This window comes from Camelina sativa, chromosome 1 (assembly GCF_030686135.1).
Source record: "Camelina sativa cultivar CO46 ecotype springtype chromosome 1, ASM3068613v1".
NCBI classification, from domain to species: Eukaryota; Viridiplantae; Streptophyta; class Magnoliopsida; order Brassicales; family Brassicaceae; genus Camelina; species Camelina sativa.
The window spans coordinates 4,148,879-4,161,974 of record NC_141880.1 but is presented as its reverse complement, the minus strand read 5'-3'; the positions used below and the strand labels follow the sequence as shown (position 1 = coordinate 4,161,974).

The following is a 13,096-nucleotide window of genomic DNA, read 5'->3' as shown; positions in this document are numbered from 1 at the left end:
ATTATTGTTTATTGACGATTTCTTGTATATTACAGTTGTCACGTGTATAATTTTGTTATGTAATCCACGAATTAGTGAATGTTCATGCATTGTAGTTGGTATTCAATTGGTAACCACAATTTAGGAAAAGAAGGTGAAGTAATATGATAATATTTTTTATTCCACAAATTTTTTACCATTTGAAAGTAATATTTTTTCCTCCACGTCATCTACATTCTTCAAAAGATAATGAACAATTAAACAAAAATGTTGCTCTCCAAAATTGATGAGGAACAAATGGAACAAAAAAAAAGAACAAATATTAAAATTTATTTTTTATTTTAAAATAAACAAAATATGTTAATTAATAATATTTCATTTTTGTAATATAATAATTTTCATATTTTCAGAATATATTGTCAGAAAAAATATTTTTGATATAATTTTATGTTAAACTAATCTTAATGCTCTATTTCAAAACTATATGAATTGTAATATAAATTTAAGAGACTCAAGTTTATATCATAAATAAAAGCTAAAACTATTTTAAATTACTCTTAAAATTTATTGTAGGTTAATATTAATTATTAATATTTAATATGATATATCTAAAATTTAATTTACAAATTTTCTTCTAAAATCAAATGTAAAAATTATTATATATAGATTAAAAGTAGTGTTAGTATTATCATTGAAATTTACTTTATTTAATATTTAATATATTATAAAAGATATAATTTTTTGGTTACCATTTACTATTTTATTTCTTCTTTGCAGATTTTGTTTTCATTATTTAAAAACAGTTAGATTCTGTTTCAGGTTATACTCTCTATATATAACTACGTATACTAGTCATGAAGACAATAATAGAGCACAAAAACAAAGTAGCTAGAAAAAACAATATGAAGTATTTGTGTTATCTAGTGTTTTTAGCGATTGTGATCGCACAAAACTATAATGATCGTCTAGGAGTGGAAGCAGCGTCTAATAATGGGTTCGTTACTAGGAAAGGCGTCCAATTTATTCTCAACGGGAAACCATTTTACGCCAATGGGTTCAATGCCTACTGGCTCACGTATGAAGCCACCGATCCGACCGCAAGATATAAGATCACTCATGCGTTTCAAGACGCGATTAGTCACGGTTTGACCATCGCCCGCACCTGGGGATTCCACGATGGCGCCATATACCGCGCTCTCCAAACTTCCCCTGGTATATACGATGAAAAAACGTTTCAGGTTAGTGTGAAGCCTTTTCAACCTAAATATTTGTTAGTCTTTTGTTAATTAATTAGTTTTTGTTTTCATTGTTGAAAGGGTTTGGATTTTGTGATAGCCGAAGCAAAAAGACTCGGTATAAAATTGATAATCCCCCTTGTCAATAACTGGAGTGACTACGGAGGGAGGAAACAATACGTGGCTTGGGCTCAAAGTAAAGGCGAGAAGGTATCTTCAGATGACGATTTCTACACAAACTCACTTACTAAACAGTTCTACATGAACCACGTCAAGGTAAAAAAATACATATTAACCAAACTTTAATCTCTTCAGATTCGTAACAAAATATTTTTTACACCATAGTTTATAATAATAACCTTTTTTTTTTTTGGGCAAAATTTATAATAATAACCTATGATATCTTTATCTCTCTTTTTGTGTAGACTATGATGAACAGAGTGAATACATTTACTAAAGTTGCATACAAAGATGAACCAGCCATTATGGCTTGGCAGCTTATGAACGAGCCACAATGCAAATCAGATCCAAGTGGAAAAACCCTTATGGCTTGGATTAATGAAATGGCTCCTTATGTAAAATCACTTGATCCAAACCATCTCCTCTCCACTGGTCATGAAGGTTTCTATGGTGACTCATCTCCTCAAAGAAAGACTTTTTTAAATCCGCCTGCAGCCAACATAGTTGGAGCTGATTTCATAGCTAATCATAATATCGATGCCATTGATTTCGCATCGGCTCACTGTGCCGCTGACTTATGGTATGCAACAGTGCCCATACTAAGTTTTATACTGTACATTTATTTAGACAAAACAATCTTTCAGAAATCTATTATTCATGCTCTTTTTTTTTTGTTCTTGTTTAACAAATCAACCTAGAGAAAAACAAATTTGCTTTTATATCCATTCATGCAATAATTCGGATTTTTCCAGTTTTTATTTTGAAAAATTGCAATTTAAACGTTTTTTTTTAAATATCCATATCACTATATCAGTATGTAAAACTATATATATTCATCTATCCTAAGCGTATGTCAGAGCTAAAAATACTTTTTTTTTAACATTGATTTGCTATTTAAAAGAATGAAAATATTATTAGGGTTTACAAATCGAGTACCATTTCAAGCTTTTTGGATTTGCGCAGGTTTCAAAAGTTGAATCAGAAGTCTCGATTGGATTTCTCACGGAAATGGATCCAAGGCCACATCGACGATGCGCAGAACATTCTTAAAAAACCTTTAATTCTAGCAGAATTCGGGGTAGGAACGGACACACCACGCTACACTCTAGCTAATAGAGACGCCGTGTTCACCGCAACGTATAACATCTTTTACGTGTCTGCGCGAAAAGGCGGTTCGGGCGCGGGAGCTTTGTTTTGGGACCTTATTAGCAACGGCATGAGCAACTCTGACGATCCGTCAGCCATTTTACTTCGTGACAATTCGTCGACGGTTAAGATTATAAGTGAGGCGTCAAAAAGATTGGGTTCGATTGGTGGGAAATAAAGTTAACTCGCAAAATTCTAAAGCTAAATTTTAATCAGGGTCTTCAATTTGTGTAATACTTGATCGAATTAATAAATTCGCAACAATGATTAAATATTAAAAGTTCAGTTACATATACCGATATGATTGTATCTAACTTTTCTTTAAGCAGAGCATAGGCGAAAAATATGATTTATAATATATAACGAATAGTATAATATAAGATATATTTAATGTTTATGCTAGAGCCGTGCCTACTGCCTACTCACAGCAAATAGGTTGTATTGTAATTCTGTTGTAACATTTCTATGGCATCAAAATATCTTGGCACGGTTCTGTCTAAGCATCTATTGTAACTCTTTCAATAAGATAATGCGTAGAAGAAGATGGTGCAATATATATGTGCTTAATCAGCTCTGCAATAGTTTTTGATTATAAGATTAAGTCAGATATTACTTAACAAAGTACTTCTGCAATCCGACGACACTTGGCAGTAGCGTTCTCGACTTCTCGTAGTGGAGCAGGTTAGGTTATAGCTTCACGTTTATAACTTCATAAACGGAAAACTCATTTTTCATTATTTTGTTATTGTTGACGTATAAATAAACAATCCAGTTTCTTTAACAAAAAAAAATAAACAATCCTGTTCGTGAAAATTAAGATTAAAAAGTATAAACAATCTTAAACTTCTAACCACTTCCAAACTTGTCTTTATGGAGCGTATTTGTATTTTTCGTTTTGCTTTTCTTATTTTTGAATGAAAATAATACAAAATATAGTTTTGCGTTTGCACTTACCGTTTGTGCCTAGTTTTAGAAATATCGCTTACTGTTGTCATAACACTTGACTTTGGCAGTTTATTTTTTCCTTGTTTTGAGAAATATTTAGTAAGTCAGCGTCGTACATTTATAAGTGTTATCCGTTCAGATTTTACATTTTGCACTATTCTAATTAAGTAGTAGTTTTGCATTTATTTGTTTGCGTATGTATCAGACTATCAGAGTTAAACGTCAAGAATTAAGATACATTTGAATGTGTTTGCGTTTAAAATACTAACTGTGTTTTTTTTCCCTCTTAATATTGGCGTTTAGCTTTGTACGTATTTATTTTCGTGTTATCCGTAATTTTTGTGTTGGCTTCACAAATAAATATTATTCCCCCATTTAGTATGTATGATTGCTTTAGATTATAAACGAAAAACTTAATTATGTTTCTGTGTTTATATATAACATTTGTGTTTGCGTTAATGTTCGTGTTTACTTTTTTAAAAATTTGATAGTAACTTATTATATACTAACATGTAATAACTAGCACCTCGAAAATACGATAACTTATATACTTTTGAACAATTTTTTTGAATATTTTCCCAATGGTCTTGCTTTTTATTTTTTCCCCAAATGTCATCATATATTATAATTTATTTTGTTTAATTTAGAAGAAAATCCAACTTTTACAAATAGAAATAGCAAACAAATTTGCTGACTGATAGCAAGGGGGAAAATTAAAGAACCAAAGAAGGTGATTTACAAGAATAAACATGTAGCCAATATTGATTAGGAAGATAATCAACACGTTGACCACAATAGAAATTAGTCAGTATTAACAATTTTGAAATAAAGATTACAAAATAATTTATTTTTCTAATAAGTAAATAACTGATCACAATGTGATATTAATTATCTCAATAAATGATCATTATATAGTGAAGTATATTATGTGTAAGTAATAATATTTGTTTACTTTCTTTTATATTATGGATGCCACGTGTATATAAGTAAATCCAAGATCAATTAGTGAATGTTCATCCATTGTAATTGTAAGAAAGCACTTATATATGTTCCTCTATATATATAACTCTATACACATTTGAATAGAGCACAAAAAAAAAAAAAAAAAAAAAAAGTAGAGATCAAGGATATGAAGTATTTGTGTTTTGTAGTATTTTTAGCGATTGTGATCGCACAAAACTATAGCGATCTAGGAGAAGTCGAAGCTGCGTCGAGTAATGGGTTCGTGACTAGGAAAGGCGTACAGTTTATTTTCAATGGGAAACCATTTTACGCCAATGGTTTCAATGCCTACTGGCTCGCGTACGAAGCTACAGATCCGACCACAAGGTTTAAGATCACTTATGCGTTTCAAAATGCGACAAGTCACGGTTTGACCATAGCCCGCACCTGGGGGTTCCGCGATGGCGCCATATACCGCGGTCTCCAAACTTCCCCTGGTTCCTACGATGAAAAGACGTTTCAGGTAAGTAGATCTTTTAATATAGGTTATTTGCATATTAGCTTGATTAGTTGATTACCTCAAGCCACTATAGATCGATGTCATCAAGATTTGATATTCAAAGAAATATAAATTTACCAAAATTATTTTCATTGTTGAATTGAATACTGTATGTTGGTTATGCGGTTTTCTCTTGTTACTTATTATTTTTTTATTTTTTGAGCAAATCTCTTGTTACTTATTTAAAGTGTAGAAATTATCAATCAAGTCTAATGCTTTTCAACTAAAATATAAATATCTGTTTTAGAAAAAAAAAATTTGCGTTAATTTTTTACTGGTGGAAAGGGTTTGGATTTTGTCATAGCCGAAGCAAAAAGACTTGGTATAAAAATGATAATCACCTTTGTCAATAACTATTCTGACTTCGGAGGGAGAAAACAATACGTTGGTTGGGCTAAGAGTAAAGGTCAAAACGTATCTTCAGATGACGATTTCTACACAAACCCTCTTGTTAAACAGTACTACAAAAATTACGTCAAGGTACAAAATACTATTTAACTTACTCAACTTTATATAACTTCTTTAATCTTACTGAATATTTTAGACCCTGAATCATATAACCTATATATGATCTCTTTGATTTTTTCTCTGTCGTTGTAGACTATGGTTAACAGAGTGAATACATTTACCAAAGTTGCGTACAAAGATGAACCAACCATTATGGGTTGGGAGCTTATTAACGAGCCACAATGCAGAGCAGATCCAAGTGGGAAAACCCTTATGGCTTGGATTGAGGAAATGGCTCCTTATGTGAAATCAGTTGATTCAAATCATCTCCTCTCTACTGGTCTTGAAGGTTTCTATGGTGACTCATCTCCTCAAAGAAAGAAAACTCTGAATCCGGTTGCAGCCAACGTTCTTGGAACTGATTTCATCGCTAATCACAATGTCGATGCCGTTGATTTTGCATCGATTCATTCTTACCCTGACATATGGTAAGTTAGAAATTACTTGTACTACCATATAATCAAGATTTAGTGTTTAGTGGTTACGATTCATCTTTTTAGTACCATAAATCTAGCTAAAAACCATTTCTTTAACATCAAATTCTTTTATATGAAAAGAAAGACGTTTAAAAAAAAAAAAAATGTTTTACAAGTTCATTACCATTCCAAACCTTTTGATTATTCAGGTTTCCAAACTTGGATGAGAAAGCTCGAATGGACTTCTTGAGAAATTGGCTCGAAGCACACATCGAAGATGCGCAGAACATTCTTAAGAAACCTCTAATCATAGGAGAATTCGGGAAACTAACGACCACACCAGGCTACACACAGGATCAGAGAGACGCCGTGTTCAAGGCAACGTATGACATTGTCTACGCGTCTGCGCAAAAAGGCGGTGCAGCCACGGGAGCATGGTTTTGGCACCTTATTAGCGACGGCATGAGCAACTTCAAAGATTCGCTCGCCATTGTACTTAGTGACAACTCGTCGACGGCTAATATTATAAGTGAGGAGTCACGAAAGTTGCGTTTGATTTTTGGCAAAGGAAAGTTAAGTCGCAAAATCATAAACTAAAGTTTAAAATAGGTTCTTTCTGTAATATTTTATCCCTATTAAGATGAGACAATTACGGTATTAAAATATTAATGATATAATTCATTCGTTGAAATGATATCCCAAAGTTCTGTCTCAGCATTATAAATTAAAACTCTTTCAATGCATGAAAAAACATGAAGAAGAAGATGAGATGCAACATGTGTTTAGCTCTGCACTAGTTTTGATTACAAGATGAAGTTAGATATTAGTTTGCATCATCCAACAAGCACATGATCTCTTCTACAAGTTTTGGATTAAATTTAGTTAACAAGACATACCTTTGTTGCTGTTTGTTGCCTGAAAGTGATCTTACAAGCTCTTAATATCTCTGCTCATGTAATGATCAAGGGAGAAACAGAGCTGTCTTATAGCCTCTCTTTTCTCTTCCTCTCGTTCTGTTATCACATTTCTCTGCAACTCAACTTGTTTCTCCAGCACTTCAACTCTAGCTCTCAGTTCTTCCACAACATTCTTGTCGGCTCCTGATTCAGTGCCTTTAAGATATATCGTTTACTGTTGTCTTAACACTTGACTTTAGCAGTTTATTTTTTCCTTTTTTTGAGAAATATTTAGTAAGTCAGCGTCGTACATATATAAGTACTATCCGTTCAGATTTTACATTTTGCACTATTATCTAATTAAGTTGTAGTTTTGCATTTATTATTTTGCGTATGCATCAGAGTTAAACGTTAAGAATTAAGATACATTTGAATGTGTTTGCGTTTAAGATACCAACTGTGTTTTTTTTTCCCTCTTAATATTGGCGTTTAGCTTTGTACGTATTTATTTTCGTGTTATCCGTAATTTTTGTGTTGGCTTCACAAATAAATATTATCCCCCCATTGAGTATGTATGCTTGCTTTAAATTATAAACGAAAAACTTAATTATGTTTCTGTGTTTATATATAACTTTCGTGTTTGCGTTAATGTTCGTGGTTACTTTTTTAAAATTTGATAGTAACTTATACTAATATACTAACATGTAATAACTAGCACCTCGAAAATAAGATAACTTATATACTTTTGAACATTTTTTGAATATTTTCCCAAATTTCTTGCTTTTTCTTTTTTTCCCAAATGTCATCATAGATTATAATTTATTTTGTTTAATTTAGAAGAAAATCCAACTTTTACAAATAGAATAGCAAACAAATTTGCTGACTGATAGCAAGGGGAAAAATTAAAGAACCAAAGAAGGTGATTTACAAGAATAAACATGTAGCCAATATTGATTAGGAAGATAATCAAAACGTTGACCACAATAGAAATTAGTCAATATTAACAGTTTTGAAATAAAGATTGCAAAATAATTTATTTTTATAATAAGTAGATAACTGATCACAATGTGATATTATTATCTCAATAAAAAATTGTAATGTGTTCTTATATTATGTGCACATAGTAATTACATTTGTTTACTTTATTTTATATATATATATATATATATTTTTACTTTCTTTTATATACACGTATAATACTTTCTTTTTTTCTTGGATTTACTTATACACACGTATAATACTTTTCTTTTATATTATTAAATCCAATATCAATTAGTGAATGTTCATGCATTGTAATTGTAAGAAAGCACTTATATATGGTCCTCTATATATATAACTCTATATACATTTGAAAACAATAGAGCACAAAAACAGAAAAAAGTAGAGATCAAGAATATGAAGTATTTGTGTTTTGTAGTGTTTTTAGCGATTGTGATCGCACAGAACTATAGTGATCTAGGAGGAGTCGAAGCTGCGTCGAGTAATGGGTTCGTGACTAGGAAAGGCGTACAATTTATTTTCAATGGGAAACCATTTTACGCCAATGGTTTCAATGCCTACTGGCTCGCGTACGAAGCTACCGATCCGACAACAAGGTTTAATATCACTTATGCGTTTAAAAATGCGACAAGTCACGGTTTGACCATAGCCCGCACCTGGGGGTTCCGCGATGGCCCCATATACCGCGGTCTCCAAACTTCCCCTGGTTCCTACGATGAAAAGACGTTTCAGGTAAGTAGATCTTTTAATATAGAGAGATTAATTCAAAAATAATTAATTTGCATATTAGCTTACTTACCTTAAGCCATTCTTTTGACAAAAAAAAAAAAAAAAACAATTGCCTTAAGCCACTATAGATCGATGTCATCAAGATTTGATATTCAACGCAAATATAAATTTACCAAATTGTTGAAATAAATATGTGTTAGTTATGCTGTTTTCTCTTGCTTGTTTAAAGTGTAGAAATTATTAATCAAGTGTAACGCTTTTCAACTAAAATATAAATATCTGTTTTAGAAAAATAATAATTTGTGTTAATTTTTTCCTGGTGGAAAGGGTTTGGATTTTGTCATAGCCGAGGCAAAAAGACTCGGTATAAAAATGATAATCACCTTTGTCAATAACTATGCTGACTTCGGAGGGAGGATACAATACGTTGTTTGGGCTAAAAGTATAGGTCAAAACGTATCTTCAGATGACGATTTCTACACAAACCCTCTTGTTAAACAGTACTACAAAAACCACGTCAAGGTACAACATACTATTTAACTCAACTTTATATCTTCTTTAATCTTACTGAATATTTTAGACCCTGAATTATATTATATAACCTATGATCTCTTTGATTTTTCTTTCTCGTCGTAGACTATGGTTAACAGAGTGAATACATTTACCAAAGTTGCGTACAAAGATGAACCAACCATTATGGGTTGGGAGCTTATGAACGACCCACAATGCAGATCAGATCCAAGTGGGAAAACCCTTATGGCTTGGATTGAGGAAATGGCTCCTTATGTGAAATCAGTTGATTCAAATCATCTCCTCTCTACTGGTCTTGAAGGCTTCTATGGTGACTCATCTCCTCAAAGAAAGAAAACTCTGAATCCGGTTGCAGCCAACGTTCTTGGAACTGATTTCATTGCTAATCACAATGTCGATGCCATTGATTTTGCATCGATTCACTCTTACCCTGACAAATGGTAAGTTAATAATTACTTGTACTACCATATAATCAAGATTTAGTGTTTAGTACCATACATCTAGCTAAAAACCATTTATTTATCATCAAATTATTTTATATGAGAAGAAAAACGTTTTTTTTAATGGTTTACAAGTTCATTACCATTCCAAATCTTTTGATTTTTCAGGTTTCCAAACTTGGATGAGAAATCTCGAATGGACTTCTTGAGAAATTGGCTCGAAGCACACATCGAAGATGCCCAGAACATTCTTAAGAAACCTCTAATCATAGGAGAATTCGGGAAACCAAATATCACACCAGGCTACACACAGGACCAGAGAGACGCCGTGTTCAAGGCAACGTATGACATTGTCTATGCGTCTGCGCAAAAAGGCGGTGCAGGCAAGGGAGCATGGTTTTGGCACCTTATTAGCGACGGCATGGACAACTTCAGTGATTCGCTCGCCATTGTACTTAGTGACAACTCGTCGACGGCTAATATTATAAGTGAGGAGTCACGAAAGTTGCGTTTGATTTCTGGCAAAGGAAAGTTAAGTCGCAAAATCATAAACTAAAGTTTAAAATAGGTTCTTTCTGTAATATTTTATCCCTATTAAGATGAGACAATTACGGTATTAAAATATTAATGATATAATTCATTCGTTGAAATGATATCCCAAAGTTCTGTCGTAGCATCATAGAACTCTTTCAATGCATGAAAAAAACATAAAGAAGAAGATGAGATGCAACATGTGTTTAGCTCTGCACTAGTTTTGATTACAAGATGAAGTTAGATATTAGTTTGCATCATCCAAAAAGCACATGATCACTTCTACAAGTTTTGGACTTTCTACAAATTTATTTAACAAGACATACCTTTGTTCTTGTCTGAAAGTGATCTTACAAGCTCTAAATATATCTGCTCATGTAATGATCAAGTGAGAAACAGAGCTGTCTTATAGCCTCTCTTTTCTCTTCCTCTCGTTCTGTTATCACATTTCTCTGCAACTCTACTTGTTTCTCCAGTACTTCAACTCTACCCCTCAGATCTTCCACAACATTCTTGTCGGTTCCTGATTCAGTGTCTTTAAGACTCACCTGGTTCAAATACTCCTCCATTTGCTCAATCTGGATATCTCTAGATCTCAACTCTGCTCTTAAGCTATCTAACAAGTCAGCAGCATTACCACTCTGCAGATTCGCTTTCTCGGCCTTGCATTCATTCAACATTTCCCACAGCTTTGAAACCTCTGCTTCTGATACACCTAAACTCTCTTTAACCACGTCGAGCTCGCTTTCTAAATACTCAATCTTTTGACTTGATTCTGATAGCTTACTTTCTAAATCATTCACACGCCTTTTCTCAGTTTCAATGTCTATGTTTCTTTCTTCTAACTCTCTCCTTGCAGTTTCAAGCTCAGCACAAAACATATCAGCAAGCAAAAACGCAGAGTGGTTCTTCTCAACCTCACCATCTAGTTTCAAGCTCTGCTGCAACATCTCGCTACTCGTTGGTAGAGAGGCTCCTGGCTTAAAGGAGCTAAGTGGAGTTGCTGCAAGAGAAGAGGCATTGTTGTTGTGGTCTGAACATGGCATGTTAAAATCAAATTTGAGAAGGCCATTGAGGAGCTCTTGGTTCAAATCGTTGTAAGTCTCACCAAGAGACTGATAGAAACAAAGAAACTTCTCCGTAGACTCGGTTTCTCCATCTTCAATCAGTCTTAGCATGCTTTGAACATTCTGATTAATCTCTGTGGATGAAAGCAAATACCAACATGTAACCAAATCATATATGAACAGAATATATATATATATATATATATATATATATACCTGTCAAAATCTCTGCTATTGATGACTTAGAATGATGAGGCCACAAGGATGAGTCAACCTTCTTATTCTCTGATTCTGTTTCTTTTGTGGTAAAACTAATATCCATATCTAACATATGAACAGAGGAAAATTTCAGAAGAAGATCAGTAAACCAAAAAGCAGAGCTCAGAACAGTAGAATTACAAAACCCTAAATCAGAGACAAATCGAATGGTCTCACACCCAACTCCGAATTACCAGAGAGATAGAGTGAAGAGATTCTACTGACCTGGAACTTTGATTTTGTTGAGAGAGAGAGAGGAGAAACCCAGATTTTGTCGATTAGAGAGAGAGAGAGAGCTTTACAGGGGAATAGTAGCAGCAGTGAAGAGGATTTTGAAATTAGGGCTACGAGTAAAAGACCGGTTCTTTTGGTTTCAAACTTTCGAAATACTTGTAAAAGCCTAAAAATATAAAATGGAGATGTAATGCACTTTGACTTTTGTGTTCGTGTAAAAGATTTCACAACCTTACATTTCCCAAAATCATTTAATTTTCTGTTTTTTTACCTTAATTGTCTCTTAAAATTACTTTTAAACTTGTTCAAAAGAAATAGTTAAGAATGTTTACGTAGAATCTCATGAGTATTGTTTTCTTAATACTATAAAACAACTGTTCAATGATAATTAGAGAATCCACAATGATTGACAGTTTATAATAAGAAATCGTATTTGAATTTATTTTTAAAAGGAACTTTTTCAGACAAAGGGAAATGGGATTTCGTCCACTACTATGATAGTCAGGGGCCGATCTACATGAGGAAAGGGGTAGGGCACGTGCCCCATACTCTTTTTAAAAATTTACCCAGTAGAAATCTTCAAGTGATATCTTTAGTTGAGTTGGTAAATGAAAATATTATGTTACTTCAAGGCCACCAGTTCGAGGCTGTGTGCATGTTTTTTTAGCATGTTCCTTTTTATTCTTTTGACAATTCCATGCATTTTTCTTCAATAAAATTATATATATACTTTCAGTTCTATTTTTTTCTTGTATTTCTTTCTAGTTTAACTTTAACAAATTTAATTCGTATTTTAATTGTTTAGTATACATATAACTTAACTAAAAATGTTATAAAACTACTAAATTAATAACATCAAACAATATTATCTCTTTTCTAGTTCATTTGTTATTTTTAGAGTTTAAATTTATTTGATATGTTTAGATAAGTGAATTTAAATGTAATACATATATTTATAGTTTATTGTGAATTTTAAGTTTGTAAATGTGTCTTTTTAATTATTAAATTATATATATATATATATCATATAATATAAGTAATTAAGTATAATTATAAACCAATAAAAGAAACACTTTCAAAAATTTGGGTTCATTATTCATTTCAAAATTTAAAATATGTTAAAATGGAAGATATACTTTGATGCTGTCAAATTAGTATATCTGTAACATTTTTATAATAAAAATTTATTATTATTAATTATATGTGTTTGTGCCCTATGCAAAATAGTCTTTTGCATCGGCCACTGATGATAGTAGTACTATCACCAACAAGTACGCATGGGCATGGCATATCTAATCTAGCGCACACATGCTATTGCAAAGTATCGATTCATTCAACATGTAGTTGGAGCTAGTATTCAAGATTCGATTTATATTCTTTTTTTTTGTTAAAAGATTCGATTTATATTCAGTAAGTGTAATCGCTAATTTTGCATGGTCGAGAGTTCATGATGGGTTTCGACTGATCTTACTAGACCCGTTTGATAAAATTAAAATATAAAC

General features: G+C 32.3%; 4 pseudogenes across 4 annotated transcripts; 3 read left to right on the top strand and 1 right to left on the bottom strand.

Moving 5' to 3' along the window:
- Positions 1–830: 830 nt before the first annotated feature.
- LOC104768304 (putative mannan endo-1,4-beta-mannosidase 4) lies at positions 831–2,833 on the top strand (annotated as a pseudogene). Its single transcript, XR_015557881.1, has 4 exons — positions 831–1,217; positions 1,296–1,490; positions 1,640–1,974; positions 2,358–2,833. The product of XR_015557881.1 is annotated as a putative mannan endo-1,4-beta-mannosidase 4 (transcript).
- A 1,743-nt stretch (positions 2,834–4,576) lies between these two features.
- On the top strand, positions 4,577–6,600 carry LOC104768476 (mannan endo-1,4-beta-mannosidase 3-like; annotated as a pseudogene). The gene is made up of 4 exons (XR_015581725.1): positions 4,577–4,950; positions 5,272–5,466; positions 5,587–5,921; positions 6,119–6,600. The product of XR_015581725.1 is annotated as a mannan endo-1,4-beta-mannosidase 3-like (transcript).
- A 1,537-nt stretch (positions 6,601–8,137) lies between these two features.
- On the top strand, positions 8,138–10,154 carry LOC104704233 (mannan endo-1,4-beta-mannosidase 3-like; annotated as a pseudogene). Its single transcript, XR_015581659.1, has 4 exons — positions 8,138–8,536; positions 8,861–9,055; positions 9,170–9,504; positions 9,673–10,154. The product of XR_015581659.1 is annotated as a mannan endo-1,4-beta-mannosidase 3-like (transcript).
- A 72-nt stretch (positions 10,155–10,226) lies between these two features.
- LOC104768725 (uncharacterized) lies at positions 10,227–11,735 on the bottom strand (annotated as a pseudogene). Its single transcript, XR_015581663.1, has 3 exons — positions 11,586–11,735; positions 11,319–11,426; positions 10,227–11,236 (listed from the first exon to the last, which is right to left on the bottom strand). The product of XR_015581663.1 is annotated as an uncharacterized LOC104768725 (transcript).
- Positions 11,736–13,096: the final 1,361 nt, after the last annotated feature.